The 26,305-nt window shown below is 52.0% G+C and overlaps 1 protein-coding gene across 4 annotated transcripts in view; it reads left to right on the top strand.

Annotated features, from left to right (window-relative positions):
* Positions 1 to 4,721: 4,721 nt before the first annotated feature.
* Positions 4,722 to 26,305, top strand: part of SLC6A6 (solute carrier family 6 member 6) — an 88,594-nt gene continuing 67,010 nt past the window's right edge. The window contains exons 1-2 of one of the 4 annotated variants that reach the window (XM_043588219.1): positions 4,722 to 5,025; positions 18,099 to 18,136. The gene's annotated coding sequence lies outside the window, so the exon portion shown is untranslated. Of the gene's footprint in view, positions 5,026 to 5,206; positions 5,232 to 18,098; positions 18,137 to 26,305 lie in introns of those variants that run through there. The other 3 variants (XM_043588222.1, XM_043588220.1, XM_043588221.1) reach the window with 3 other exon arrangements.

Raw genomic sequence — 26,305 nt, 5'->3', positions numbered from 1 at the left:
TGCTTGGCTGAATTGAGAAGTCCACATGGTCTGTGGTGTTCTCTCACCAAGCCTGGTGTTTTGGAGACCGCCCTACAGTTTCGTGCATCTCATAGTCCTTCATCTGTTTGTCTGTTTTTCCGTTCTCCTGTGGGTGTTACGCAACCAGGATTATTTCCGTTTTGGGGGCTATTATGAATGGTGCTGCCGTTCACATTCTTATACGAGTCTTTGTGTATGGACGTATGTTTTCATTTCTCTTTGGTCAATGCCTAGGCATAGAATTGCTGGCTGTAGGCTAAGTGGATGTTTAACCTTATAAGAAATCACTGAACTGTTTTCCACAGTGGCTGTGTCATTCCATGCTCCCACCAGCCGTGGAGGAGGGTCCCAGCATCCCTCTGGCTGCTGAGTGGAGATGGGCTGGTGGGCAGGAGAGGAAGCCAGAAAGCCAGGAAGGAGTCCCCTGGGATGGCCAAGGAGCTGTATTAGTAGATGAATAAATATGCACGTGGACCCACCCCCTCCCCTGAATGTCTGCCCCCTGCCTTGACACTCCTCTCATCCCTGGGACAGATCTACCACATTCTTGTGGAAGGAGAGAGAGTCCTTGGAGGCTTGCCACCCACGGGCCACATCCAGCAAGCATTTCCTGGGATCTTCCGTGCTCTGGGCCCCGTACTAGGGATCGCTGACTTATGGGTGCTCCTGGTCTGGGCCTCCAAGTTTGGCTCAACCCCAGGTTCCAAGAGGACAATGGGCAAAGTGTTTTGGGGAAGGGAACAGTGTGGAGGAAACCCAGAAGGTGGGAAAGCTCGGGGCATGCATGTGAAAAGGCCAGCGAGTGTTCTGGTTACCCCAACATTGGACTGTGTGCCCAGCATCAAGCTCAGTGCTTTGTATGAATCTTCTCCACTTAGTTCCCACAACAACCTGGGGCATAGAGGCTATGATTAGCCTAGCTTAACAAATTGGGAAACTGAGGCACAGAGAGATTTTTTTTTTTTCTCACAATTCAATCTAGGTCACAAAGCCCAAGACAGATGAAGCTGGGATGTGCAAGCAGGCAAGAGGAGGTTAGATAAGTGGGAAGCAGATTCCTGAAGGTTCAGATGCTCTGTTAAAGCCTCCATGGTTCAGGGGTCTACCCATACACATCCAGCAGTATGGACACAGGGGGTGTGTCCAGGAGAAAGTGCCCAGGATGGGGACCATTCGACAGTCTCATGACTGTCCCTTTGTCTCTTCAGGGAATGCCATTCTGAGAGGCTGACCCCGTCACCCTCGGCAGGGCTGGTGCGGAGGGGTGCCCTGCACTGGCCAGATGGCCCAGCATGGCTGGACCTCCGGCGAGAATTTCAACAGCTCTCCTTGGCCGGTGGTCACCTGATAGATGAGACAAATTATTCTCTGGCAGAGGACTAAAGGTTTTGTTCCAAGTCCTGGATTGATTTTATTTTATTATTGCCAGTTGCTGAAAAAAGCATGATCAGGAACCTTTTCCAAATTGCATTCACTGCTTTTAAGTTAAGGGCAGCACACAGAAGCCTGAAACTTGGCCATCTTTCCCCACATACCCTCCATGAGCTCTTCCGGCAATCGATTTTCATTCTCAAAACAGTCCCAGTGGAATTTCAGGCTAGTATGTGGCTTTTGAAGGAAACCTCTGCCTGGGTTTCCTTGAAGCTCCCTTCTCGCTGCCAGCGCTTTTGGCTCCTTGGTGTTCACTGTCTCTCCCTGGAGTTTCCAGCTGCTGTCCCCTGGCAAGGCGCAGGGCCGGTGCACAGAGCACACTAGACTTCTCTTGGTCTGCTCTCTGCAGGGCCAGCTGAGTGGCATAAATGAGAGAACTAGCCCGGTGGGGACTGTGGCACCCTGGGGATCCCACATCCCCATGGGAGCAGCTGGCTGATGCCACTCAGCTCCAAGGGATGGTGGACAGGTAGATAATGGCTTGAGGAGGCTCTGTCTTGCCATTTTCTAAATGTGAAATCTTTCCACCAGACATTCAGATTCCTAATATGTGAGATCTTCCAAGTTTTTCTTCATGGCAATTAACTCAAGACATTTTAAAGCCAGAAAAGCCCATCTGGGAGCTAGATTCGGCACAGGGCCCCCCAGTTGGAGACCTTTCGTCACCGTGGCTCCACGAGGTAGGACTCGCTATCCTATGTCACAGATGAGGAAACCGGTGCCCAGAGAGTGGGCATGCAGACTCCAGTCACACAGCTGGACAGCAGCAGAGGGGCAAATACAAACTGGGGGTCTCTGGCCTCCACGGGGAGCTCTCTCCACCCCACCCTATACTTCCCCCAGTTCCCCTCCCCACCCCACCCCACCCCCACCCCACCAGCCCTTCTCCACCTCTTATGCCACCTTTCCTTGGGGTTGAGGTTGGAGCACTTCCTGGCTTTTCTTCTCCTTCCCCTCCCCCTTCCCTTTATCTCTCCTTCTCCTTCTCCTCCTTCTTCTCCTCCTTCCCCTTCTTCTTCCCCTTCTTCTTCCCGCCTTGGGTTTAAATCTCAGCTGTACGACTTACCAGCTGAACGACTTTGGACAAGCTATTTAATTTCTCTGTGGCTCAGTTTTCCTTTCTGTAAATGGGGGAGATTAATAGCAGGTACTTCAGAGGGTGGTTGTCAGGATTCAGTGAGTTGAAATATACAAATGCATTGAACTGTGCAACTACATGCCGTCTGTATAAGGGTTTGCTAAATAGAAGGAGGGCAACAAACATTTATCGGGTATCTGCTGTGTGCCAGGCCCTATGATGGGCCTCAGGACGCAATGGGGGCACAAAGGACAAGGTCCCAACCTCACGGAACTTATGCCCTACAGGAGGAAGATACATGATTGGACAAGCGTCATCCGTGTGTCCTAAGCTGGCACCATCTGTACTATACTGACCTGCCTGAAGCTCGCATGATCCAAAGAGCTTTCCACTGGACGTGCTCCCCCCCCCCGATCCCCCCCCCCCCGCTCCTCCCATGGCCTCCACTGCCTTCGCTCACTCTCCGTGACCCTCAGCTGGCCCATATCACCTTGGCTTAGGGCCCAATCACTCTTGCCAACAAGCTTTTCCACAGCAGCTTCCTCTGCTCCCCCCTCCCTTCCCCTCAACCCCTTGGCTTAGTCAAAGCCTCCTCTCCAAAGTCACTTAACCATATTATGACCTGCCACTTGGTGCTGTGTGCAGTGACACACGCGGGGAGGCTGAGGAGTTTGGGGTTGCCATCTGCTCCTTCAGCTCACGGAGGAGCCTCGCTCACATAGGGAAGGAGGGCAGAGATGTGAGGACTCAGTTGTTCTCTTCTCCAGCTTTGCTTTCCTCACCCATAAGAGGGGTGCTATCACCATGAACTCAAAAGACCGAGCTGAGGAGCCGGGAGGTGGATGCCACCTGGGGTGGCTGGGTGCTTCCTGGAGGAGGGGACGACTGGGGACAGCAGAGAAGGGCAGGGGATGGCATGTCTGCTCAGCTGCAGCTGGGGGAGAGGGTAACCCGCTAGAAGGTCAAGATGGAGGCAGACAGCAGGGGGCCTCAATGAGAAAACCAGGCAGAGGATAAGCGTCATCTCTCCAGTCCTGCTCCTCAGCTTCCCTGGTCTGCCTTCTGGGGGCTGTTCTGGAAGAGGGTGTTATGAAGCTCATCCAGACACGGCCAGGTATGACGTGGGGGATGGCTCTCTGTAGAGCCTGTATTTCCTCTTTTATTCTCAGTTGCAAAGGTGGAAGGATCCACGTGTTCTGCACACAGCCTCCCAGGTGCAGAGACGAAGTGAGTGAGAGGAGAAAGTGGAGAGCATTGAGAGAGGGAAAGGCCTTGCTTGAGGTCACACGGCACTCCTCCTCGTGCCCACACAGGGCAGGAGTGTGGAAAATGGTCTCAGAGGAGCCACTCATGCAAATAAGGACAAGAATAATGGCACATTCCCCATTTTCATTTAAAAATAGTCACAGTAGCTGACACTTGCTTGGCACTTTCTGAGTGCCCGTGCCTTTCTGAGATTTTTACACTGTTAACCTTGAGTCTTCATAGCGGTTAGAGGAGATAGGTTCTATTATATTTGTTTCCATTTTACAGATGAGGAAACTGAGGCTTAGGGAGCCTGAGTAACCCCCCAAAGTGACCCAGCAGGGGCAAAGCCAAGAATCAAAGAGCTGCTGACTGCTTCATATCACAGCTTCAGATCACTCATGCCTCTGGGGAGGCAGCGAGGGCGGGGTTACTGTGCCCATTTTTCAGAGGAGCAAACCGAGATCGGAGAACCTGGATGACCGCCCAAAAGGAAGCAGTGGAGTGGTTTGGGACCTGGCCACTCAATGAGCGGTAGGTCCCTCTTTTGAGCCAGGTGGATGGGCGAGTGGTGGCGGTGGGTAAGGGAGGGGGCGGGTCGGGCCCGGGGCTCTCTAGCTCTTTTTCTGGAAGCAGCAGGAGGCTGAGGACCGGCTGTACCACTTGGCACCAGCTTTTGCAAGGAAAGGGTTTCCTTGAGAAGTGCGCTCTAACGGGGGAAGCGGTGGGCCAAACGTTCGCCGCGCTGCATGAGGGTGTGTGCGCGCGCGCTCGGCGAGCCCGGGCTCTTTGTCCGAGCCCGTGCGCGCGTGCGTGTGTGGTGCGCGCGCGCGCGCGCGTGTGCGTGTGTGTGTGTGTGTGTGTGCATGTGTGCGTCCGCATATGGGGCGGGGCTGGGCGTCCGGCCCCGCCCCCGGCCCCGCCCCCGGCCCGGCCAAGCTGGTATTTTTCCACCCAGCAGGATGGGTGATGCTGAGAGCTGCCTGCTCAGACAACAGACACGCGAGGTCAGGAAGAAGCCGCTTATAAATTACCGCTTCCTCCGCGCCGCCGCCAGCGCAGAGCTCCGGGCCCTGGCCGCAGCCCCGCTCGCTTGCCAGCACCGAGCCCCGAGGACCGCGAGCCCGGAGACCGAGCCAAGCCGGGAAGGAGCGCGGAGCGCAGAGCCCGCGGGCCAGAGACTGAGCAGGAGGGCAGCCCCCGGCCAGTGGAGCCGAGCGCAGCCGAGCGCAGCCCCGCGGCCACCCCAGGTACCCGAGGGAGAGGGAGCCGGGCGCGCGGAGCCCCCTCCCTATCCCTGCGCTCCAGCCGGCCCGACCTCCCCGCCGGGTGCCCCCGATTCCGGCGCCCCATTCGCCACCGAGGGAGGGACGGAGGGTCGCCTGCTCGGACCCGCTGGCGGGGCTGTTATTGTTTGGCCAGCGAAAAGGGCTTGGGCTTTTCGTGCAGGCGGCAGGTGTGTGTGTGTGTGTGTGTGTGTGTGTGTGTGTGTGTGTCCGTCTCACTGGGTGTCTGTGCCCCCATGTCCCCGTGTGTGTCTGTGTTTCTGAGGGTGGGTGGTGCTCCATTTCTCCAGCAGTGTGCACTTGTGTGTCTCCGTGTGTGCCTGCTGTTCTGTGTCTTGGGTTGTGCGTCTCTGTGTGTTGTGGTGTGTCTGATACCTGAGTGTGGCTGTGTCAGTGTGTCTTTGGATGTGTGCACTTGTGTGTCCCGGTGTGTGTCTGGTGTGGACCTGTGTGTATGTGACTGTGTCTCGGAGTACCTGGCTGTGCACGTGTGTGTCCCAGAGTGTGGCTGTGTCTCCGGGCCCCTGCTTGCGGGCACTTGTGTGTCCTCTCGGCAGTACCTGAGGGAGTGTCCCCCGTGCCTGGAGGACGGAACAGCCAGAGCTGATTCTCCAGGGCAGGCACCGAGTGGGGAGAGGTGATAGGGGGGCACGGCTCCAAGGGTGCTGCCCGTGTGTGGCGTGCAGGTGGCAGTGCCAATGTCCAGTCGTCTTGCGTGGCAGGACGGAGGCCCCGAGGGACAGCTGGGGGCCAAATGGGCAGCAGGCAGGGACAGCAGGACACATCCTCCTCTAGCCTTTTCTGCTTCCTTCTGAGGGTTCCTCTTTCGAGCAAGAGACTCTCGTCCCCCTCCCACCAGGGAAGCCAGATAGAGAATCTTGGGGACCTCCTCTGACAGCCTCAAAGCTTCAGCCTAAACTGGAGGGGGGGACCTGTGGGCCACCCTCCCCGGCCTTCAGAGGGAGGTGTGTGCTGGGCAGGGCCACCGGCCTGGCTATTTTGGTCACTGCCTAGCCTCTGCCAGATCCTGGTGTCCCCTAGGACCAGCCCCAAAGGCTTGGGAGGCAGCCCGAACCCCCATTTCTAGCCTGGAGAAATAAATCAGCTCAGTAACTGCCCAGACACTTGAACGGAGGGTCTTTGGGCTGAGGGTTAGTGGCGCGTGGCTGGCTCCATTTGGACTTCGGTAAATTGGCCCACGCTTTGGCACTGCTGGCGTTCAAATAAATGTCATGGAGAAGTCGTTTTAAATTTTCTTTTTAATTTTTTTCTTGGCTAGAAGGGAGGGGATCTCATCCAGAGTCTCCCAGCCAGAAGGAGTTTATTTTTGTGAGAAAGAGCGGGTGAGTGCTTAGCAACCGCCTGCCTCCCTCTCGACCAGGGAGTCATCCTGAAGAGTGTGGGGTGGGCATGAGCAGGTACGGGGGTGGGAGTGGGGGAAGGAGTTTAATCAGGATGGTGTTGAGGGGGATTAGAGGGATGCCCGAGGGCACCGGCTGAGAACCCAGCACCGAGCGGGCTTGGCAGAATGGCCTGGGCTCGAGCCTGGCTCGGCCCCCGGTTGACCTTGTGCAACCTTTTCTTGGCCTCAGTTTCCACATCTGTAAAATGGGTGGAGTCGACTGGTTATGAGGTAAACTGGGACTGAGAGGCAGAAGCATGTCCCCAGGGAGCTGAGTTCAGTGACCGTGCCTCAGTTACTGTGTCTTAGTCAGTAGGTGACCTTGGGAGATACTCTTGGCCTCTTTGAACCTCAGCTTGGCTGTCTGGGCAGCAAGGACGCCAATGCCGGCTTCGCTGCGTCCTTGAGGGGATTGAGGGAGATGAGAGTGAATAAGCCTGCGGTAAGCTGTAAAGCCGGGCTCGGCTTCGTAGCTGCCGATTAGAGGGTATCACGAGGTCTCAGGTCACTGTGGTATGTGGCAGGGCCAAGGTGCACTCTTGAGCTTTTGTCCTTCAGGGATACCCTTGTGCTGGCCCATGATACAGCTGCAGTCAGCCTCCTCTGCCCCATTCATCTCCCTTCTTTCCACTTGTCCTGCAGTGATTGGGTCACATCTGCTTTGCAGAGTCGGGAGGCCAGAGTGGGAAGTGCCCATTTTAGAGATCAGCAAACTGAGAGCTGCCTAGAGGACTTTGCCTTGATTGGATAGTGACGAGAGTGGGCTTTGGGCGTCTTCCCTTGGCCAGCCGTGACTTTTGGCCCTGTGGAGCTTTAGTCACTGCTGTGCTGAAGTGTTGAACTTGGACCCTGGCTGGGACCTGGGGAAAAGGAGAGTCACAGATGCCTCAGTCCTCAGGGTTGGAGGGTGGGTGCCTGGGGCCCACTGGCACCTCAATTCTGTCCCTAGTTATACACTCTCCCTTTTTTGTGCCACTCTTCCTACACAAGGGTCAGTCCCCAGGAGGCAGTTTGGGTTCTGGTGATGGTGTTTTCTAATTCCCAACTTGTCTGCCTGTCCATCTGTCAGAGGACTTGGGAGCTGTACTCTGAAAGTGTTTCCAAAGTTCCTGAAATAATAAGACCCCTGTGAGTCATTGAACACATTCCTGTAGTGGCACCTGGATGTTCAGTCGGCTGAGCGTCTGACTTCGGCTCAGGTCATGATCTCACGGTTCGGAGGTTTGAGCCCCGCGTCAGGCTCTGTGCTGACAGCTCAGAGCCGGGAGCTGCTTCAGATTCTGTGTCTCCCTCTCTCTCTGCCCCTCCCTTGCTGGTGCGGCTGTCTCTCTGTCCCTCTCTCTCTTAAAAATAAACATTAAAAAAAATTACATTGGACACATTCCTGTATATAGGAAAGAGTTGACAAATACAGGGAGCACCAGAGTGCAGCTTCACCACAGCAGGGTGGGGATCTGGGCGGGAACGGGGCTGACCTCAGAACCCCAGGGTGACCCCCGCAGGTGCAGGCTGGTCACTCTCTTCGGCAGAAGGTCATAAGCAAGAGTCAGATTCTTTGGGGCTATATCTCACTCCTCTGTGTTGGCCACCTTATCTTGGTCCAAGTGTTTGTTTGAATTTATGGGTTCTGGGGAGGAGCTGTGGATGTGGACATGCCCAGGGTGGCCTTCAAGTGTAAAAGAGAGCTCTTTTGTTTGTTTGCTTGTTTGTTTTGAGGGGGGGGGTGGGGGGGGAGCAGAGGGAGAGAGAGGCAATCCCAAGTAGCCTCCGTGATGCCAGCCCAGAGCCCGCCAGCACAGAGCCCAATGTGGGGCTCGATCACAAACCATGAGACCATGACCTGAGCCAAAATCAAGAGTCAGATGCTTAACCAACTGAACCACCCAGGCACCCCAAAGAGAGCTTTTTTAATGTGCCTCATCTAGTTGTTTAAGTAACCTAGCTGAGGTCAGTTCTGGCTGGGCACTGGATCTGGGGTAGAATATTGGCTTTTAAGGTTCTCGTAGCCCAGAGGGAGAGAGGACAGTGACCACGCCATCCGTGGCATGCTGTGAAGACTTCATCTTCTTGGAGGGGGTGGTATCAGGGCTGGCATTTTCTGTGAGTGCAAGAACAGTATGGGCTGGCATTCTGGGCAGGGGGTATAGCAGGTGCAAAGGCACAGCGGCATGAAATAGCCATCATGATAAGCCTTGCAGGGTCCCTGCTGGAGAGAGCAGGAGCCAGGTGGTAGAGGGGAGTGGGCACTGGGTAAATGGGCTTGAGCTTTATTCTGAGGGCAGCAGCAGGGAGAGAAATAGCATCAGACTGGCTTTGGGGGCAGCAGTGGAGAAGCCAGTTCAACCCGGGAGCCCAGAAGACCCCTGACGGTAGGTGAGGAACTAGGCTGGGGTCCAGGAAACCGAAGATGGCCAGCTGGGCCCCTGCTGGTCAGGGCACAAAGCGTTTTCTGTGCCAGTGACTCTTGCCCTGAGCTCTTTTTGTAAACACAGGGTGAAGGCCTGGACATACAGTTTAATAGGTACACAGGCCATTAACTTACTGGCTTTGACCTCCCTGGAAGCATGAAGCCCAGGAGTCTTTAGGGTGAGTAATGTCTGCCCCCTGGACAGGGCGTTGGGGTTTCTCTTCCCACCTCACCTGGTCAGAGGCTTTGTTTGGAAACCTGAGCTGAGGGGCAGGGGTTTGGGGTGTCCAAGAGAGGGGAGAAAGAATGGAAATTGCTGTCCTGTTTCTAAAGCTCTGCAAATCTGCGAACTCCCTTATAAAAACCAATATACCCAAGAAAAATCACCCAAAACAATAAAAGGGAAGGGAAGTATAGGGGGGTAGGGGTCAGGCAGCATTGAGTCTAATTAGGTGGAGAATGACCTGAGTTACTTTTTATAAATTCAGATTCCCAGGCCCAGCATGGACACACTGAATTAATCCCCATGGGGAATCTGTATTTTAAATATTTCCATGTGATTTAAAAAAAAAATCTTTTTGAATTAAGATATAATTTACATGCAGTGAAATGCAAAGACTGTTACAGTTGGATGCGTTTCGACAAATTTATATTCCTGTGTAACTAACCACCCAGATCAAGGTAATAGACTATTCCCAGCTCCCCTAGAAAGTTAGTCGTCCTGTGCCCTTCCCCTCCCAGAGGCGACTAGTTTCGGATTTTTGTCACCACAAATTAGTCTTGCCAAGCCTAGAACTTTGTATCAATGGACTTGTGTCGTCTATATGCTTTTGTGTCTGGCTTCTTTCTGCTTGATGTTTTTGAGATCCATCCATGCTGTTGAGTGTATCAGAAGGTGCTTCCTTTTATTGCTGAGTAGTATTCCACTGTGACCTTGGGGGCAAGTTACCTGCGGTTTCTGGGGCTTTGACTTTTCACAAGCAAAATGGAAATCATCGTATCTCTTGTGATGGTTAGGGAGACGATGCTCACAAGGCGCACAGGGTCTGGTTGATGGACATTTGGGTGTTTCCAGTTTGGGATGATTACAAATAAAGCTGCTATGAGCATTCCTGTACAAGTCTTCTAGTGGGCTTATCTTTTCCATAGCTCTAGGAGTGAGACTGGGTTGTAGGGTGGATATATGTTAACTTTTATGAGAAACTGTCAAAGGATTCTTTTAGTTACAGAAGTAATACACCCCAGGCAGTACAAAACACTATCAACTAAAAGTGATTTAAAATATTTTTTTAACATTTATTCATTAAAAAAAATTTTTTTTAATGTTTTTATTTATTTTTGAAGGAGAGAGAAAGAGAGCGCGAGCGGGGGAGGGGCAGAGAGAGAGGGAGACACAGAATCCGAAGCAGGCTCCAGGCTCTGAGCTGTCAGCACAGAGCCTGACGCCGGGCTCGAACTCATGAACCGTGAGATCATGACCTGAGCCAAACGAAGTGGGACGCTTAACCGACTGAGCCACCCAGGCTCCCCTAACATTTATTCATTTTTGAGAGAGAGAGGGAGACAGAGCATGAGCAGGCGGGGGTGGGGTGCAGAGAGAGGGAGACACAGAATCTGAGGCAGTCTCCAGGCTCTGAGCTGTCAGCACAGAGCCCGACGCAGGGCTCAAACCCGTGAACCGCGAGATCATGACCTGAGCCGAAGTCGGAGGCTTAACTGATTGAGCCACCCAGGCGCACCTACTAAAAGTGATTCTTAAAGATAATTTAAAAAGAAAAAAAAAAGTGCACTGTAATCTTCACTCTGTTTATTTGTTTCTTTCTCTGATAATGGTAAGATTACACATTTTCCTCTGCATACAGCTTTAACTGAATCCCTTGGATATTTACGTGGACATATATATTCCTTTTTATTACTTTCTAGGTCAGTTTTCTCTTAGGTTTTGAGGTCCTCTTTGATCTGGGGCTATTTAGGACGTGTCCAGCAAGCTGGCTCTCATTCTGTGGTGTTGTTATCGAAAATGGCATCGTGCTGTTCTTGGTTCTGCCACTCACTCTTCAAACAACGGACCATTGTGGGACCGCCATTTGTCAGAACGTACAGACCTGCCAGGCTACCCTGAATAGCTAGTCTGCATTTGGGAATCACTGACCTAGTCTGGCCTGTCTTAGTCACCGCAAGGGCTGCCAGCTCAGTGAATGAAAAGCTCCCATCCGGTGACTTTGAACTTAAAGAAGCAGGCCGAGGCCATTCAGCAGGCTGAGGTGGGAAGGATTGATACTTACTGAGCACCCAAGATGCCTTGTCTCCCTTCCTGCATTTAAGCCCTGTGCCTGACTTGGGGGTTCTTCCCTCCATCCCATCTTCTGGATGAGTTCACCCGGTCTCAGGACAGTAACTTGTGCTGCAGCTCACACAGCTGGGATATAGGAAAGGGAATTAGAATGAGACAGAGCCCCCCCTTACTCCACTGGCGCCACTGCAGAGCTTTACTGAGCACCTACTGCGTATCAGGCTGAGTGCCAAGGCCAGGAGGGCAAGGATAAGTAAATAAAACAGCCCCTGTGCTCAAGTGGCTCAGTCTCACAGGAGGGGAGAAGATCTGTATCAGGAAGAGGTTAATGAACAGTTCCAGAGGCTCATGCCAAGGGCAGGCAAAAGTCCAGGTCCAGGCAGGGAAAAGCATGGAAGGTCTGAGGGAGAGTGGTCCATTGGCAGGGGGAAAAGTGTGGGGACTTTGAGATCTTTGAGTTAAGCCTCCCCGCCCATCCACTTTCTGGATCTGGAGAGTGAGGTCTGAATGAGGCTGATCAGCTATCAAAAGGGCCATTGTTCCCAAACGAGTTCTTCCCCCAGACTCAGGCTCAATTCAGTGATTACATTAAACAGGTAAATTTAAGGGCAGGGTTTTTACCTTTGTTTCAGACTTTTGATGGCCACATTCATAATTCAGATTCTGATTTTATCACAGCTAATAGGAAAGGGGGTGAGAGGACGAAGCCATACTGATCCAAAAGATTCCTTAGCACTTGGTTGCTCAAGAGACATCAGCAGAATCCGGAATGGGGGTTCCTGGAAAGCAGGACCTCCTGGCTCCTGTGGGCAGCTCTGTGGAATAGAATCAAGGCAATTGCAAGGGGGCTAGAGGGCCGGGGCTGAGCTCTAGATTTGCTCACTTGGGTCCTTCCTAGTCCCTTGGAGCTTTAGCCTCCCCATTAAATGGAGGCTGGGAGGCTGGGGGGACTTCTGAGAGTCCTGGCCCTCCCACGGCTTTTCGGCTCTTTGCACACAATAAAAGTGCTAAGCCAATCACTGCCATGTTCCACCATCCCCTTTCTGGCAGAAAGTCTCTAACCCAGGCCAGGTTGCCTGTTGCCTGGTGGGGGGGGGGGGGGGGTGGAGGGGTGAAGTGTATTTCAGCAGAGTCATGCTTAGTGGGTGAAGGGCACCGGAAGGTGGTGGTCATGAGGGCTCTGCCCTCTTGCCCCATAGCCAGTTGGCACCTGGAGATGATGGCTGCTGAGTTAGGCCTCAGGGAAGACACAGGCCATGATTTCAAGGACATTCGTGCTCTCACCAGATGGCACTTGGTATCTCTTCTCTGGGTGGATATCCCTACGGCTTGAGACAACAGGCTTCTAGCCAGCCTCTATTCCTCCTAGGCACCGGTCTGTGGGGGCATGCCACTCTCCTTGTCAAAAGCCTTCAGTGGCTCCCTAGTGCTGTATGAAATCAGGTCCACATGCCTTAGCCTGGCATTCAAGGCCCTGCAGAATCTGGCTCCTGGCCAGTGTTTACCCTCATCTGCTACCACTTTTCCCCTCTCCTCGTGATTTGGCTGTTTTCTGCTCCTAAAATGAGCCTGGGGCTCTCTTGGCTCTGCCATGCCTCAGCCCACAAGGCCCTTCCTCCCTTCTTTTTTTTCAAAGTAGGCTCCATGCCCAACATAGGGCTTGAACTCAAGACCCTGAGTTCAAGAGTCACATGCTCTACAGACTGAGAGCCAGCCAGGTGCCCCTCTCCCTTCTCTTATTATTCCCCCTCTTCAAGGGCCAGCTTGAAGCTGCCTGCTTCATGAAGCTTTCCTTCAGCCCCTTAACTGTGCCTGACACATAGTAAGTACTCAAAAAGGATCAGATGAGACAAAGTGTACCTAATCTAACCTTGCTCGGAGCCTCTGTAGGACAGAGCTCAGATCTTTGCAGTGCTGCCTTTTATCCATTCATCTGACTGAGAGCACAGCCGGGGAGGGAGGGATAGATGTTCCCGCATCCAGCAGAGGGCCTGGCACACAGTAGGTGCTCAGCACACAACTGAAGGCTGATTTCATCTATTCTGAGATGAGAGCCTATAGTTTAAACAACTGAGTGGGTCCGGGCTTGAAAATTATATTCACCCATCACCATCCATATTTATTGGTTCTGGGCCCTGGGGATGTGGCAGGTGAGCCATTCAGACCAGAGCATGGCCATATCCTCCCTCATGGAGCTGACTATAAAATGGTTTAATGAATGATCGCCGCGGTGTGGGGCACCAGACTTTGGTTGCCAGATCAAGCCCCAGGCCTGAAAAAACAGTACCAGTGGCTGCAAAATGGTCTCCCGGGGCCAGCTCTGGACCACAGGCACGTTTCGTGTTGTCCACACAGAGTTGTATAATCGAGCCAGTAGTTTTCAGCATAGGGTTTATTTATTTTGCGGCTGCATCTGGCCGTTGTCTAGTGTCTCTGAACACACTGCCGTCCCACCTGGCCACCCCCTCAACACGTCCCTGACCCCCTAGCTGCTTCCTTGGGTCTGGCCTGGCCCTGGAGGCATGGAAATGCGCTGCCAGGGGACCCCGGGCAGGTGGAAGCATTCCGCTGTGTTCATCCAATGGGGCTGGCAGCGCGGCGCGCACGCGCGCGAGAGAGATTCACGAAGGCCGGCTTCGTGTTTACAGCCCTCCAGCGCAGACCTTCATGTTTCCACGGGGGCAGCTCGAGGCCGGAGCTGGGGAGATCCAGGCAGCCCCCACCCTGCTCCGCGAAGAGCCCGCGGCACACCCCTACGTCGGGCGGAGTCACGCACCTTCCCAGGCAGCCCCGCTGTTGTCAGCCTCTGCCGGGAGTTCCGGGCTGCGGGCTCCCGGCAGACGGCCGTCTGCCTCCTTGAATGCAAAAGAGTCAGCCTTCTGCAGAGAGGATCCGAGGGCAGCCCTAATCGGCCGCCGGAAGCCCTCGGTCTGAGACCTGGAATGTTTTCAGTGGATCACGTTAGCTTGCCCGAGCCTGTGAGTGAAGTAAGTGGGTGATCGGTACCTATTCTTTAAGGCCCATCGCAGGATGCAGCGGTCCCCCACCCACCCGAGCCGTGGAGGGGCTCGTCGTTAGTGGGGAGGCCGAGAGGCGCGGGAGAAGTTTTCTTCCCCCTCCATCTCTTCCTTCCCTCTGACCCGCCTGCGGGTTGTTGCTACATCTTGGCCCTGTCCTGGGATATGGCAACAGCCATAATAATGGTAAACGCACAGCAGTGCTTCTCAAAGCTGTAGACGTCACCTGAGAGCTTAAGATGCCCCTTCCCATGCAGGAGGACTAAGTTGAGGGCCTGAGTTGTGCATTTCTAACCAACTTCTGGCGGTGATCTTGCTGCTGGTCTGCAGACCATGCTTTGAATAAAGGAGGTAAATCATAGCTCTTGGGTGCCCGCCCTACTTCCTCAACCAGACCCTGTGCGCCTTGTGAGCATCGTCTCCCTAACCATCACAAGAGATACGATGATTTCCATTTTGCTTGTGAAAAGTCAAAGCCCCAGAAACCGCAGGTAACTTGCCCCCAAGGTCACACAGCTGGGAGGCCGCTGAGCCAGGCCAGGCCCTCTGGGCCAGAGCCACCTTGGAAAGGATGCTGATGGGGAAGCCGTTTTCTACTGAACGGTGTCCACGGTCCAAAAGCCACAGGAGGCTTTTCAAGGCAGCCAAGTCGGATGTAAATCAGGGAGAGCCCAGGGCCAGCCAAGCAGCGCTGACAGCAGGGCGGCCTGAGGCAGTGTGTCAGGATCAGGTCTGAAGTGGGTCTTGCTGCCTGGTGTGACGAGCCGTCCGGGGATGCTCCCAGCTCCTGGAAGACCAGTGTGGGGCCTGCTGGAACCCAAGAAGGCTCCTTGTCAGTCTTACAGCCTCATTATTTAGATGAATCCCAGGGTGGAGGGCTGGCGGGAAGCGTAGGCACTGGAAGGGCTGTGAGCTGGGACCTGGTGCGTCATTGTTTAAATACTGGTTCATCCTTGCAACTGGGGATCTGATGGAGGGCTGAGGTTGCTGAGATCTTCTGCGTGGCTGGGGCTTTATTTTTGCACCCGGCACCTGCCCCAGGCGATTGGGAAGAGAACAGATTTGGAGTTTGGGTCCTCACAATGTGGTCACAGGATGCACAGTCACGTCATCACCTGGGAATTTGTTAGAAGGTAGAATCTTGAGCCTCACCCCAGACCTGCTGACTCAGACCCTGGGGGTGGGGCCCAGCACTCTGATTTAACAAAGCCCTCAAGGCTTAACTCTGAGAACGGCTGATTTCTCCTTCTCAGGCCAAATGCCCAGGAGTCAGGGAGGGTCAGTCCTACCCTTTGCTGCACATTCTTGGTGGCCAGAGTACCAGGGTTGCAGGGGGACTTCAGATTCATTTCATCTGTGCCCCACTTTTCTGATGACCTGAATGTCAGATAAAGGGGCATGCACAAAGTTATACAGCACATCTGAGACAGGGCGTAGGCCGGGATTCTTAGAGTTACAAGTTGCAGAAATCACTTGAAACTAACTTGAAGAAGAAGGAAGAGGAGGAGGAGGAGGAGGAGGAGGAGGAGGAGAAGAAGAAGAAGAAAGAAAGAATGTAAAGAAGAAGAAGAAAGAATATAAAGAAGAAGAAAAGAAGAGGAAGAAGAATGTAAAGAAGAAAGAATGTGGAGGAGGAGGAGGAGGAGGAGGAGGAGGAGAAGAAGAAGAATGTAAAGAAGAAGAAAAGAAGAGGAAGAAGAAAGAATGTAAAAGAGAAAGAACATTTACTGACTCTTAATTGAAAAGCCCCGGGTCATACTTCAGGCATGGCGGGATCCAGGTCTTTGGACCTCCGTTTCTTTCTCTCCATTCCTAGGCCTCTGTGTTGGCTTCATTCTCCTTGGGCTACCCTCAACTGCATAGGATACCTCCTGTCCCAGCATAGCCGTCTCAGCCTAGAAAGAGCCTTTTTCCACCCCCTCTTTTTTTAAGAGAGTGTGGGAGGAGGGGAAAGGGGCAGAGGAAGAGAGAGAATCTTAAGCAGGCTCTATACTCAGCATGGAGTCTGATGCTGGGCTTGATCCCTCAACCCTGGGATCATGACCTGAGCTGAAATCAAGAGTCAGACACTCAACTGAATGAGCCACCCAGGGGCCCCGAAAGAGCCTTCTTTTTTCACGATATTTTTAGCACAAGCCCCTGTCATCACTCTCATTGTCCACGCTTGGTCAAGCCCTTATCCTTGAGCCAGTTGTCACGGCCTCTCTGGTTGGCTAGGCCTGGCTCACATGCCCACCCAGAGCCCTATGGGCTGAGAGTGGGTGTGCATGGGTCTCCAGGTGGAAGAGATGTGAGGCTGTCCCAAGAAGAAGGGTCATGGGTGCCAGGAGGCTGTCCCCACAGGAACTTAGTGCCACTCTTTTCCTCCTCCTCCTGAGCTGGGCTGCCCTCACGCAACTGCAATGGTCTCACACCAGATAGAATTATACTCCTTCTTCTGGTTCCCTTAACATTATGCTTATAACTGTGCGTTAAACATGCTTCTTCATCTTTCCCCCTTTCCCTCTTCCCTTGCTGTCAGGATGGCAGGTTACATGCGCCACAGCACCTACACCTGTGGTAGGCATCACTAATCTAACCCAGCCTTCGCGATGCCATGGGATGCCTCCGAGGCATTGTGTCGCATGTTGGCCCTTTCCATGGGGTTCTGGGCTCCATGACAGCGGGGACCTCAGCTGTCTTGCTCATTGCTGTGTTCCCAGTGCCTAAAGCAGTGCCTGGCCCATAGTAGGTGCTCCATGATCTTTAAAAATATATTTTCTTTTTAAGTAATCTCTATACACAACATGGGGCTCGAACTTACAACCCAGAGATCAAGAGTTACATGCTCTACCGACTGAGGCAGCCAGGGACCCCTTAATAAATTATTGACTGAATATTCTTACCCCACAGGGCCTTGAACACAGTGGGCACCCACGTGAGCCCATGGGGGCCCTGACGTAGCAATGAAGTTGTGTAATTTGGGGGACCGGGAACTCCGTAGACTGCTGGGGCCATGTTTCTGTCAGGAAGGGGCTCCAAGGGCAGGGCCTGAGGCATGGTGAGGAAAGACTTGCCCACCCTGCGGCCTCTTCTGCCCTCCCACCATCCCCCCTTTCCTTCTCTACCCTTCATTTACATGTTCACTGAAATGTGAGATCTTAGTTGATAAGAAGCCATTTCCTGGTTTTCTGCATTTTTATATTCTAGGAAACCAGGGAGCTTTCCAGCACTGCTCTGCTGGTAGAGTGAGAGGGAGAGGTGATCCTCCCCCATTTGCATTTTTCCCTAAGCTGAGTTCCAAAGAACAGGAGGTGTTCTATTAAAAAAAAAAAAAAAAAAAAAAGCCTTCTGGGGTCAGTCAATCACATTTGGGGACTGTTTGGCTCAGCAAAGTTCAGATTTCCTTGGCACCATGATTCTCAGAGGCTCTAGCCAGTCGATGAGTTACCTGAGTTACCCTATTCTCCCAAGAATCTGGGGCCCCCAGGGCCTCCTCAGCCCCTCTGTCTTGCCTTATCACGTCTCTGTGCTCACAGGGAACAGCCATTCACAGAGCTGGGCCCATGGCTAGGCCCGGGGCTCCCAGGGATGTAGGCTGCTGGGTAGGGACAGGGCCCCAGTGGCTCTTGCTGCTGACAGTTTGAAGGGCCCTGCATCCAGGAGGTGTGTGTGTGTGTGTGTGTGTGTGTGTGTGTGTGTGAGAGAGAGAGAGAGAGAGAGAGAGAGAGAGAAAGAGAGAAAGAGAGAGCGAGCATGTGCGTGTATGCATGAGTGTCTGAGCCCCTGATTTTCCCAGCCCTGGCCCCACTGGGTGTTGATCTGGCCCCTCCCAGCATGTATGAGTTGGTCACACATGGAAGAAGGCTCTGGGTCTCGTGTAAGCCACAACCTGACCAGATCTTCTCTTCTTTCCTTCTTTGCTTCCTCTCGTAATAGGTCCAGAACAACAGCCCTTTCCGAGGAGCCTCCAAAACGTAAGTGGCCTTTGACCTTCTCATGGCATTGGTGTCTCACCGACATGGGGCACTCAGGATCTCAGTGTCTTCTCCGGGCTCTAGGAGAAGGAAACAGAACCCCTAGGGCTCCAGGACCTCGTCCACGCGTCACCTCCGGGCTGTGGGTTTATGGCCCAGGTTGGCCGCCTGCATGCCTACTGTGCCAGGGAGGTAGCCCTACAAATGCTGAGCACTGATTTTGGAGTCTGGCCTGGACCCCATTCCTGGCTCTGCCAGCGAGTGGTAATGGGGAATTCTGAGGATTGGGGTCGGGCACATGTAAAAGGGTGAGATGCTTGGCTCCCAGCACAGCTAGGATGCTCCAGGACTTGGGGCTGGTATCCCGACTGTCTCTTCATTAAACTTTTTATTTTTATAAAATTGGAAACCCTCAGAAAAGTTGCAAGGATAATACGGTGACCTCCTGTATACCTTTCACTTAGATTTTCCCATTGTTAACATTTGCTATGTTTGCTTCATCTCTATATATATGCTATAAAAATAGTCACGTTAATATTCTTTTTTTTTTTTTGCTGACTCATTAGGAAATAAATTGCAGGCATGATGCCCCTTTACCCCTAATGCTTCATATGTATTTCGTAAGAGCAAGGCCACTCATTCTCTTATATAAGCACATGCAATTATCAACCCCAGGACATTTAACATTGACACAATTCTGTTATCTAATCTACAGACCTTAATGACATTTTGCTGACTGTCTCATATTTACAGAAGCTGCGCCCCCCCCCCCCCCGCCTCCCCCCACCCCCAGTTCAGGATCACAGTGTTTTTAAAAGGGGTTTAATGGGGCAGGAACCTGACTTTCCTGCAGATGACTTCTTTACCTTGGTTTAAAACATCCTTACTATTGGGGCTTTCAAAGCTTTTTCATTATGGCGTTCAGTAAGAAATAGATTTACAGCAGGATGCCACTGAGCTCCCATGTACACACACAGATGAAAGTGAAACCAGCCTCATGGATAACTCACATCCTCACCCTCTTTAGGGCTCTGTTGTATTCCGTTCTCTTTTATAAAAATGATAGTCCTGACCCTTTAAGTTGATTTCATGGCCCATTGGTAGACTCTGCTCTGGAATTTGAACACCCTGGCTTCTTGGGCAGAAATTTCTCTTGGGGGTGGAAGGGGGGGAGGGGAGGAAGGTAGTGCCCTGGCCAAGCTCCCACTGGTCCCGAGTTGGAGTTTGGTAGATTTGGGGCCCCCTAGGAAGCCAGGACTAGGAGAAAGATCCTGAGGACCCTGGCCCACCGCTGCCCATGGTAGACCTTATTCCATTCCTGTAATCCACTCCCCACCCCCCTCTAGGCCACCTCACCTTCTGGAGACTTGTTCTTTATGCTGTGACATCAGACATGGAAAATCAGGCAGGTGTATCTCTGGGGGCTCAGGACACCTCCCTGGCCAGCTGCTGAGTGGGAATGGAAACGTTCCCATCCATGGCAGCCTCCAGAGTCATTGCCATATTTGTCACAAACGTCAATTAAGAATTATCGTGAACATTTATTGAACTCTTTAACAGCATGCTCGATATGGCATTGAGAGGTTTAATGCATAGGAGCTCATTTTATCCTACAACGGTCTTAGGATGTGGATGTTGTTGTTCTTTTTGTAAAAATGACAGATACATTTGCTGAACATTTACTCTGTATCAGGTACTGCTACGCACTTTATAGACTCCTGCAGTCTTCAAAGTAACCCTCGTGAGTTGATAATTAGCTCCATTGTACAGATGCAGAAACTGAGGTGCAGAGAGGTGAATTGACTCTCCCCCACCAAGGTCACACAGCTAGGAAGGATTTGAACCCCAGGTTTTTGACCCCGGTATCCACACCATCCAGCACTGCTCTCCCCTCCCCACTGGGCTTGAAGCCGACTCCCAGTCTGGTCCCTTCCCAAGGCCTTGCACTGGTTAATGAGTAGCCCCGGGGCAGCCTGGAAGCCAGATGCCTGTGGCTACAAAGCTGGAGTTTGAGTTCTGCTTCCAGATAAAGAGTCTTGTGCAAGGGGCCCAGCCCCCATCTGGTCTGGTGGCTTTATAGGCAACAAAGGGTCACCGTTCCTCTCCTCCAAGGTTTGCTGATCCATCCACACTTGGTGGGAACCCATTTCACAGGAGAGCCAGTGGAGGCTGAGAAGCGGGTTTGCTCTCAGGTCTGTGTGACGCCTCCTCCACGCTGCCCTCTAAGTTTTCTCTTTCTGGAAGGGCTCGTTGGCCATCTGACATGGCAGGCAGCAGGATCTGGAGGGAGGGTGTTGTCAGGGAACAGAAACTGTCATCTCTGAAGCTGGAGCCCCACCGGGCACGAAGGTGTGTGGCTCTCCTCCCTGACGCCTCCAGGTTCCCATCTGAGGACGGGTGATAATCACTACTCACTAGCCCCTCACAGGGTGTGCACGGCTGGGAGATGATTGAGGTAGGGAGGATTTTCAGTTGTTCAGCAGACTGAGTTAAGGAGCCGGCCAAAAAAAATCATTCCTGACAGGCACCACCCATCTGGTGGAAAGTCCGTGGAGCTGGAGAGTCAGATAGTCCTGGATCCAAATCCTGTCTCGGTCCTTTGCCAGCTGTGTGACCTCGGGAGGGGAGTCCCTGAACTCCTCAGAGCCTCAGCTTCCCCACCTGTAAAATGGAGCAATAAATGCCCCCAAGAGGATTGGAAAGACAGGCAGCCTTTCCTGTGATGACCCCTTTGTCGTCACAGTGGAGGTTTGAAGTCAACAGTCCTAACAGTCAGTCCCAAGCACCCTAGTACATGTTCTAATTTCAGCTCCCTGGACAGATCCCCAGGAGCCACCCGCCCTTAACCTGCCTCAGCTGAAAATCCGATCCACCCTTGGGGTGTCTGTGGTAACCTTAGCCGGAGGGGATTCCTCTCTGGGCTTGCCATAAGAATTCCCAGAGGGCTTTCTCCCTCACCCCGTCCCCTCCCCCCCCCCCCACCCCTCCAGGTTGTAAACTCCAGCAGACCTGTGACCCCTCATCACCCCTTCCCTGGAGGGGCCCAGGCAGTGAGAAAATGGTATTCACTGTTTGTCCTGATTATAAAAGTGACACATTTTTAAAAAGTTGAGATATATGTGACATACAACATTCTGTAAGGTTTTTTTTTTTTTTTGAATGTTTATTTGTTTTTAGAGAGAGAGAGACACAGAGCATGAGCTAGGGAGGGGCAGAGGAAGGGAGGGAGACATAGAATCCTAAACAGGCTCCAGGCTCTGAGCTGTCAGCACAGAGCCAGACACGGGGCTTGAACGCACAAACCGTGAGATCATGACCTGAGCCGAAATCGGACTTAACCAGCTGAGCCACCCAGGTGCCCCACAACATTCTATAAGTTTTAAGGTGTTAAAACATTTTGATTTGATACATTTATACTGCAACATGTTTGTCACTTTACATTAGCCATTCTATTGGGCCACATAATTATCATTTCTTCTAGGAGAGAGAGAAAAGGCACATGAGCAGGGCTGAGGGGCAGAGAGAGAGAATCTTGTTTATTTTATTTTTTAATTTAATTTAATTTAATTTAATTTAATTTAATTTAATTTTATCTTTTACTTTAAGAGAGCACATACAGGAGTGGGGGAGAGGAGCAGAGAGAGAGAGAATCTTTTTTTTTTTTTTTTGAGAGAGCAAGCATGAGTGGGGGAAGGGCGGGGGGGGGGGGACAGAGGATCTGAAGCAGCCTCTGCACTGACAGTGGTGAGCCCGATGTGGGGCTCGAACTCAGAAGCCATGAGTTCATGACTTTAGCGGGAGTTGGATGTTTAACCGACTGAGCCACCCAGGTGACCCAAGTTTTTGTTTTTATTTTAATTTTTTAAATTTTTTTGAGAGACCGAGAAAGACAGACTGTGAGCACGGGAGGGGCAGAGAGAGAGGGAGACATAGAATCTGAAGCAGGCTCCAGGCTCCGAGCTGTCAGCACAGAGCCCGACGCGGGGCTTGAACCCACGAACCATGAGATCATGACCTGAGCCGAAGCAGGACGCTCAACACTCTGAGCCACCCACGTGCCCCACCCCCCTTTTTTTTCTATTTTAGAGAGAGAGCACACACGCGTGCATGCTCGAGCTTGTGAGCAGGGGTGAGGGGCAGAAGGGGAGAAAGACAACCTTACGCAAGCTTCACACCCAGCAGGGAGCATGACTCTGGGGCTCAATCTCAAGTCCTTGAGCTGAAATCAGGAGTCAGACCCACTGAGCCCACTGAGCCACCCAGGCGCCTCAGTAATGTATTTTTAATACAGAAAATTTGGAGAGCACAGAGGAGTCAAAAGAAGAAAACGTAATTTATCTCTGTTCCCGCCGTCCAAACATAACCATCTAACAGTGCATTTATAAACGTGTGGGTAAATATACATTATTTAAATGTTTCCTTTTCAAGTTGAATTCACAGTGTAGCAATGTTTGGGAGCCAACTTCCCGCCCCCGCCCCTTAACATATTTCTAAGTGTTTTTCTGGGTCTTTGGTCTTCTAAGTCAGGGTCAGCAGGGTTTTTTTTCAAAGGGTTAGATCGGATGTATTTTGGGCTTCGGGGCCATGTGGTTTTGCCTCCACTGATCTCAGTGGAGTTTGTCCCGCCTCTGCGGTTGTAGCCAGAATGCAGTCTTAGACGATATGCAAATGAGCAGGTGTAGTTCTATGCTAATAAAACTTTATTTACAAAAAGTAACCTGCTAGATTTGGCCCAGGAGCTGAGGTTTGCTGACCCCCCCCCCTTTCTTAATTTGTTCTGATTTGTTTGAGGAAACCATCATTTATTTAATTAATCCCCTAGTGATGAGAGATTGGCCGTTTGTAGTTTCTCTTTCATGTAAACCACTCTGCTGTGAACATCTTTTTTTTTCTTTCTATTTTTAATTGTGGTAAAATATACATAACATAAAATTAACCATCTTAACCATTTTTACGTCTACAGTATAGTAGTGTTCAGTATATTCACATTGTTGGGCAACCAATCTCTAGAACTGTTTTCATCTTGCCAAACCGAAGGCAGTGAACATCTCTGAGTGGGCATCTTTACACATTGGTCTGTTTCAGAAAATTGGAATTGCTATCCTAGACTGGGGGTGCGTTTTTACAGTGCTGGGCACATGTTGCCGCATCATTGATGCTGAGAGATTGCCCCAATTTAAGCCTTTGCCTATCAGCGGTGACAGCGCAGAGGCATCAGGAGGGAGCGGTTCCCCCTCCCTGGGGAGCTGCTGCCTTCAGGCCTTTAGGGAGCAGTGGATTTAAAACAACTCATCCCAGAGAAACAGCTTCAGCGTGTGAGCCTTCCTCTGTTGGGGAAGAAAAGAAAAATTCAATAAACAAGGTATGCTATGAAGACTGGACCAGACTCAGAGGTTGATAAATATACCCTTTAGAGAGAGGGGAGGTATGGGGCTCCTGGGTGGCTCAGTCGGCTAAGTGTCCGATTTCAGCTCAGGTCACGATCTCGCAGTTCGTGGGTTCGAGCCCCGCGTCGGGCTCTGTACTGACAGCTCAGAGCCTGGAGCCTGTTTCAGATTCTGTGTCTCCCTCTCTCTCTGACCCACCCCGTTCATGCTCTATCTCTCTGTGTCTCAAAAATAAATAAACGTTAAAAAAAATTTTTTTTTTTTTAAAAAGAGAGAGGGGAGGTGTGGTTAAGACCTCAGTTCAGGTGTCCAGTGACTCTGGGTGTAAATGCAATTTGGCCTCGACCTTGCTGTGTGACCCAGGGCATGTCACTTAACCTCTCTGGGGCCTAGAGTCCTCTCAAAATAGACCTGATGTAGAATGATGTAGAGGCTCTCCTCTCTGGTTGGAAGATCACGGAAGAGAAACTATGAAAGTTCTTAGCACAGTGACTGCACGTAGGCATATACAGGCAATAATAGTATGTGCAGCCCTTTGCTGTTCTCAGAAAGGTTTTCCATCTGTAATACTTGCATTATTTTATAGCGTAGTTATTACTGTCCCCATGTAACAGGTGAGAAATTTGAGGCTCAAGAAGGCAATGGCCACCTCGAGGTCAGCCATGTGTCAGCACAGGGAGCCACGTCTTTGGCTTGTAGTCGGTCCCACACAGCAGCTGCTGGGAGCTGGGGCCTCTGGACCACCAGGGTGAGCAGGAGTCTCCTCTTTGGGCCTCACCTATGCTGGGAAAGCTTGGGCCTCAGGTGGAGGGAGAGAGGATTCCTTGGTTTATTTCCCTGTCTTGGCTGTTAGCACCAACTGGGGTCAGATGAGGGTTTTTTCAAGGAGAGATGTTATGATTCTAACATGTGGGGATTTTTCCCCCCACACCACCCAGCAATTCTCCAGCACTTGCTGGAGGTCCTGCCTTTAAACTGGCTTCTGACACTATCTCCCTGGAGACAGCGTCAGATTCTGCAAGTTAATGATTCAGTCCTCCCAGGCCGCCCCCCGCCCCCACTCCCACCTATACCTGTGCTTTCGACCAACTGGCTATAAATCGGAGGTTCCTACAACCTCCTCCTTGGGTTTGATTAATTTGCTCGCAGAACCCAGAGAAACATTTTATTGACCAGATTAGCGGTCTGTTTATTAAAGGACATAACTCAGCAACAGCCAAACGGGCACATGGAAGAGACGCGTGGGGCAGTGTCTGGGGAAGGGGCGCTGAGTTTCCATGCTCTCTCCAGTGCCTCTCTGCCCAACTCTCCATGTGTTCACCAGTCTGGAAGCTCTCCGAACCCTGTCCTTTTAAATTTTTATGGAGGCTTCAAAAAATAAAACAAAATAAAATAAAAATAAATTTTTATGGAGGCTTCATTACTTAAGCGCGATGGATTAAATCATTGGCCGTTTGGTGATTGAACTCTATCTCCAGCCCCTGTCCTTTCCATGGAGGTCAGGGGGTGGGGACTGAAACTTCCAACCCCCTCATCCCTCCTTGGATTCTCCTAGCAACCAGCCCCCATCCTTAGGTACTTTCTAGAATCACTCGTTAACATAACAAAAGACACCTTTATCACTTTCCTCACTTGGGAAATTACAAGGATTTTAGGAGCTCTGCCAGCTTTGGGGGGGCAAAACCAAATATATATATTTATTAAAAATCTCAGTATCACAGTTTTTTGTTTGTTTTTTTTCCAGAAACTGGCAGGGCATTTCAGAGAGCAGAGCTGCCCGCCGACGTGAAACCTGAGTGGGGTTTCTGGGAGGTATTCCCATTTGTTAGTCTGTTCTCAGCCTGCAGATAAGAAGTCCAGAAACCCAGGCTCCCAAAAGCAGGAGCCTCCTGGATTCCTAAGGCTGCAGACAGCCTCGGGTTGGAAGGGGCTGGCTCCCTGAGGCACCCCTGAAGGAGGGTGCCCTGAGTCAGTATTCAGACCCAGCCTCCCAAAGGGTTCCCCGTGGCACCACCTTTATCTACCCATGTCCCCGCCAACTTGCTGGGGGACCTTGGACGAGTCACTTGCCTTCTCTGGGCCCTCTTTTTCCTCATGCGTAGAACAAGGGTCCGGAATCATTTTCCCGGGGAGCTCGTGGGATAGCAGTGCCCAGCTTTGGACATGAATCTCAGCTCTGCCATTTAAGAGCCAGTGCCTACTGTGATGGTCTCCTTCCCTAGGCTGGGTGATCTCTATAAAGCAGACATCGGTGCTCATGCCCCGTAGGGTCTACCGCGTGCTTAACGGCTGGCCCCTACCCCCAGCCTGGCAGCTTGGTGGCACACCGTCTGTAGTGGCTTTTGCATAATAGGTTTTTCACCCCTATGCCTATGCCTTCATCCCTAGGAGTAGCCAGAGGCAGAGTTTGTTGGGGTTTTTTTAATACTTATTTTTTTGAGAGGTGGGGCAGATGCTTGAGTCGGGGAGGGGCAGAGAGGGGGGACACAGAGGATCTGAAGCAGGCTCTGCACTGACAGCAGAGAGCCCGATGCTCAACTCAGGAACCATGAGATCATGACCTGAGCTGAAGTCTGACTCTTAACCCACCGAGCCCCGCCAGGGACCCCCTGCCGGAGGCAGTTTTGAATGGCTCCTCTGCTCCTCATCCCAGCCCAGCTTAGCTCCCACATGACGTTGCACACGTGTTCTCTGACCCCCAGATTTCTCCACATTCCTTTCATCACCCCTGAGCTCTTGCTCTGTGGGCCCCATCTGCTCTGCTGTGTTGTGACCAGGCCAT

Source organism: Prionailurus bengalensis, chromosome A2 (genome assembly GCF_016509475.1).
Source record: "Prionailurus bengalensis isolate Pbe53 chromosome A2, Fcat_Pben_1.1_paternal_pri, whole genome shotgun sequence".
Taxonomy (NCBI): Eukaryota; Metazoa; Chordata; class Mammalia; order Carnivora; family Felidae; genus Prionailurus; species Prionailurus bengalensis.
The sequence above is the reverse complement of the archived record's forward strand: the minus strand, read 5'-3'. Positions and strand labels throughout refer to the sequence as shown.